We start from the raw sequence: 5758 nt of genomic DNA on the forward strand, positions 1-5758 counted from the left end.
CAGATATTTATCGACCATATCTTCCGTCTCCATGGACTTCCACATACCATTGTATCTGATAGAGGACCTCAGTACATTTTCCGGTTTTGGAGATATTTTTGTAGGACACTTAATATCAATATAGCCCTGTCATCGGGGTTCCATCCTCAGACCAATGGACAGACCGAGCGTCTGAACCAAGGATTAGAGCAATACCTTCGCTGTTTTTGCAATTCTACCCAAAGCAACTGGAACACTTGTCTCCCTATTGCTGAATTTTCCTACAATAATACTGTCCATAGTGCCTACAAGGTCACTCCTTTTTTCTGTTCTTATGGCTATCATCCTACCTCTTTTCCTACTTCTCCTCGGTCTACCTCTCCTCTGCCCGCTATTACTTCTCTTTCCAAACGACTTCTACAAATCCATAGACTAATTCGATCCAATCTGTTAAACACCAAGAGATATATGAAGAAAGTAGCAGACAAGAAACGTAGGACCACTCCAGACTATCACCTGCAAGATAAAGTCTGGCTTTCATCCAAATTCTTGCCCTCACGCCTTTCTCAGAAAAAGTTCACACCTCGCTACTACGGGCCTTTCCGTATTCTTTAGTTGATTAATCCTGTCACTGTCCGTCTTCACTTGCCTCATACATGGAAGATTCATCCAATCTTTCATGTTTCCCAGCTCAAACCTTATGTACCTGACCCTTACTCTCGTCAGTTTCCTTGTCCTCCTCCTGTACTAGTGGATGATGTTCCTGAATATGAGGTACAGGAAATTTGTGACTCTCGTCTTTTTCACAAACGTCTTCAATATCTGATTCATTGGAAGGGTTATCCTCTCAGTGACTGCTCTTGGGAAGATGCATCTTCTGTTCACGCACCTCTTCTGATTCAGCGCTTTCACCGTTTATTCCCCCTCAAACCTGGGCCTTCGGGAGGGGGACCTACTGTCGCGCCGCGTGGTGCAGCGCGAGCCGAACATTCGGCTCGGGCCGCACAGCGTGTTTTCAGGACGCAGCGCGCCCCTAGCCTTTCCTGCACATTACGAGGCCCCAGACTTGGCATGGGGCCTCGCTCTGCTTTTGCACTCCGCATTTCTTGTGCCTCCTGACCCCTCTTACCTGTTCTTGTTCCTTCTTTTTTCTTTTCTTCTTTTCTTGGGTCTTTTTGTTGTACCTTCCTTTATGTCTTTTCCCCCTTCCCAAGTTACCTTTTTCTTCCCAGCATTCCTTGTTCCCTATTCTCTATGGTTCCTACTCTATTCTGTTCTATGTACTTTTCCCTATCTAAGATGGTGTCCTTTTACTTCCTGTTGGTCACTTCCTGTTTTTTGGTATTTAAGGGATGTGTTTTCTTCCTTTCTTTGCGCTGCAACACTTTCTGTTCGGATGGTGTCTTCGCTCCTGATTCCTTGCCTTTCGGTTCTGGATTTCGTCAATTCTGTGTTACCTGAATTTTGTTTCTTTTGATTCCTGTTCTTTTGTTCTTGTTTTCAGGAATCATTCTGTTTGGAGGTTTTTTCCCCTTTTTAGGTTTTTTTTCCCTCTGGCGCTATTTCTGAAGGGCACGGTCTGTTCTTGGCGTTTCCATTGCCTACAGCACCGTGGCTACCAGAAAGAGCCGCCCCTTTCTGGGCCAAAGCCGAACACTCAAGACCCACGCCACTTGATCTGCGGATTCCAGGCGTAAGCAGCACGGGAGTCGTGACAATCACTTGACCAAATTGGTCACTAGTTTCACTGTTTACCTTACAAGGTTATTACGTATTATTAAAGCCTCATTGTTTTTCAATGTTGGGAATGACATAACTCCAGCTTTTAGACCAGCCACATGCACACATTTTGTTTACTTTTGTTTTTCTTTTTTCTTTTTAGATATTATTTTCTTACCCTCAAGTGCATTGTAATAATTCAATGTATCCTGTATATACCCGAAACAAAAGGACTCATGTTTAACGTGTCTTTGCTGTTTAATATGAAAAATCAATAAAAAATGGTATAAAAAAAGAAATGAGAAATGTGGCATAGCAAGGCAGCCATGACGCTTAGCCTAGGAGGGTAAATGGACCCTCATCCCTTGAATTAGCAATGAAAAACTGCTTTAATTGGGGTGCAATATGCCTCTGTGACCTCTGGGCTCCAGTGCCACTGAACCTGCTGCACTATAGTCTTCTGGTTCAGAGATGACCTCGGTTGGCAGATCTGGCTGAACTGTTCCCATGGGGGCAGGACCAAGGCTGGTTTGCATATAGCTGGGTGGAACCTGAGGTGGCATGGCGGGCAAGAAAACAATGGACTGGGCTACAGCCCTGAGTAATTACTAGTGGCTGATGTCAATTCAAACATTTCATCCATCACTTTTTCTTTATTCTTGTTGATGCTCTTCAAAGTGCCAGAGCCACGGGAACTAAAGGAAAGGCGACGAAGAATGGCAAATGGCCAGAAGAGAGTGAAGCGGGAACAAAGATAAAGCAAAGAAAATAGATGGAGACATGGTGTAGGAGTTTCACCCAGAGCAAGTGGTAAAGGCACATTTGTACGAGCGCCTGCATGAGTTTGTCTGCATCCCTTTCCCTACCGTCCATCATTCATGAACGATAAATATTGACAAGAGTATTTAATGCACCCTACATGTATAAACCGATCAGACTTGAGATGATAGGATGTGCAATTGTGCAGGGACGTGAGTAGGATTTAAAATTTTCACTTGTTGGGCAGGATCTGCTCATGGTGCTTAACAGGGGCGGGGCGGCGCGCGCAGGGGGAATTAATTAAAAAATTGTACCTGTTTTGTCGCCGCCACCGCTGCCTTCACCACCGTGCCGCTCCTCTGCTGCAGGCACAGGCTCCCAGCCTGCCCTGCGGCCAATCCTGACGCTACGCTGGAAGTGCCCAGCCGGGGTGCTCCCAGGCAGACTGGGAGCCTGTGCCTGCTCTCCCCAGCCCGGCAACACAGTGCCGTGCTGGCGAGAGCATATGTGCGTATATGTGTTTGGCCGGCCCAAGACGGCTAGCCAAACATACATGCGCACTGAGGGGGAGTGCTATGCACTCCCCCTCAGTGCGCATCACAGCCAGTGGCCCCGCCCCTTTGACTAAAAAATGATATTAAGCATAGTTTATTGTTTTTTAATAAAAGGTTTGCTGCTGCTGGCGGAGGGGGAGTGAGGATGGTTGATGCTCCTCCGCCCTAGCGGAGGAGTCACACCTTTGGTTGGGTTAATATACTACTTCCAAACCGGACTCTCCTTGGAGAATCTTTGTTAAGCGTCTTGGCCTTCAGCAAATTTTAGTGATCCACATTTTTAAAATTTTACCAAGGTGGGAGAAACTCCTGACTTTCTCTTGCAGAAGGTGATCTTTTTCGCTGCAGTCTAGCTCTAGGCATTGGCATTGTAGGCAGGCAGCACAAGTCATGGCAGTGGGCAGTGCCAGTGAAAGAAGTGGGCAGCGGCGACCCTCTAAAACCAAATTGAGCACCTGAACTTCTTTTTTTATTTATTTATGTTTCAAATTAAGCACTGGATTGGTGTGTTAGTAAATGTGAGTGTACTATGTGGGATGTGGAATTCTCACAGAGGGTTTTGTGTGGTTATTCTGATCTGGCTGTGTGAGTTCTTGAGAGCACCTGTGCTGTGCAGTGATCCCTTGTCGTCCGGTGTGTTTTAGAATAATTAACTCCTTGAAATCCTTAGTAGTTATTTGCCTGTACTTAGTATCGTGGACATATGCACTCCCTGAGACTTCCTGTGCCCTTTACCCAGGTCTCATGGAAAGACTGAAAATCAAGAATCTCTTAATGGAGGCCACTGTATGTTTAGTTATAATTTGGGGACTTAAGTGGAAGGACGCCTCGCAACGTAAATTCATGGTTGTATACATAAAAACCATCAGTGGGGCTGTCATTGAAAATTCAACTCCAATTGCTGAATGGACCAATTTTACTACACTGCTGCTCGCACATTTTTTACAGATAACGGCAGTTAAAGTACAGCATCTGATCCAGTCAGAACTGTTATCCCCCACCTCTTCAACTGTAAGGCCAAACAAAGCCTTGGACATCACCCTGAGAGCAGCTTGCAAAAATCCAGGCAACAAGGAGCTGGTGATTAAAGTCAAGCTGGTGCGAAAACACCTGAAGCAAGCAGTATGGGGTTGTCCAGATGCATTAACCAATTCTGGACGACACTCCTGTATGAAATCAAGAAAAGCAACTCGTAGAACATTTAGGCCAGTGGTTCCCAACCTTTTGACTTCTGTGGACCCCCTCTTTATCAATACTGGAACCCGGGGACCCCCACTGAATCATTATTGGAATCTGGGGACCCCCCACTGAGTCATTACTATAAGCTGGGGGCCTATTCTGTTGAAATTATTAAATTGTCGAAGCAGTCATGGACCCCCTGTAGAGGCTTTGCGGACCCCCAGGGGTCACCGGGCCACAGGTTGGGAACCACTGATTTAGGCCATTAAAAAAACTGGCAGTGAATGTTCCAGGTAGAGCTGGCAGCTCCAACATTGCTGAATTGGAATGGTCATGCTTTCGTTTCAGACAATTAATGCCCAGTGATTCAACAGAAAGCCCAGATTGCTACACCATCCAGCAAAGGAGTGAGCCTGGTTTATTAGTATGTAGAGGCTCCTAGTCCTGCAAGTTGTTGTGGCCTTGAAGGTTCTACCCCTTCATGAAAGACCTACTCTCTTTGGCGTACAAGCTGAACTAGCGCCGGCGAAGACTAGATCAGAGGGGGCCACTGGGACGAACAGTCTCCCAAAGGCCCTCTTTAAGCAAAATATCCCCTTCTGGGTCAGTAAACTTACACCGCTATTTGACTATTGCCTGAGGAGTTTATCAATCCTTGACTCCTGGTGTGGTGCTATCATTCAACCTATCTTTAAAGGTGGCTCTAAATCCGACCCCAGTGATTACAGACTGATGCTGCTCCTGTACAACAAAGCAAAACTTTTTGCCAGCTTGCTCCTGGAAGACCTGCAGCAATAGGCAGAATCAAGAGGTCTTATCCCAAAGAACCAAACAGAGTTCGCTGAAAAATCTGGTATCTTGACAAACCTGCTGGCTATATCCATATTACTAGAAAGGGCTTTAACATCTCGACCCTCGCTACAGCACTGCTTTGTGGATTTCAGGGCACCATTTGACTGTGACCCAAGAGGGGCCTTGTGGTCAAAGTTAAAGACTGGGGCATTCTGTTGAATCTCCTCAAAGAAATTATACAAGTACACTCTGATAACTGGATACATGTCAAATTGGGCGTGATAACTGGATACATGTCAAATTGGGCGATGGAACCTGCATGTCCAAGAAAATTGCCACCTCGTGGGGGGGTTAAGCAGGAGTGTGTGCTGGTCCCCCTGCTTTTTAATTTATACATCTCTGACTTGCTCAGTGCTCTTGATAACATAAACTGTCAACCCTGCCCCAAGATTGGAAGCAAACTGTTGAACCTGACCCTTTCTGCAGGGTCATCTCCAACCTTTTGGCCTTCTTCTTCCTATTTTTCTGACCTGTTTGTGTTGGCTTTAGGACTCTGAACACTTTACCACTGCTGACCAGTGGTAAAGTGCATATGCTCTCTGTCTAAATTGTATTGGTGATTGGTTTCTCCATAATTGCCATATTTGATTTACTAGTAAGTCCCTAACATAGTGCACCATCTGTGCCCAGGGCCTGTAACTCAAATGCTACTAGTGGGCCTGCAGCACTGATTGTGCCACCCTCATGAGTAGCCCTGTAAACATGTTTCAGACCTG

This window comes from Pleurodeles waltl, chromosome 8, assembly GCF_031143425.1.
Source record: "Pleurodeles waltl isolate 20211129_DDA chromosome 8, aPleWal1.hap1.20221129, whole genome shotgun sequence".
In the NCBI taxonomy this organism is placed as follows: Eukaryota; Metazoa; Chordata; class Amphibia; order Caudata; family Salamandridae; genus Pleurodeles; species Pleurodeles waltl.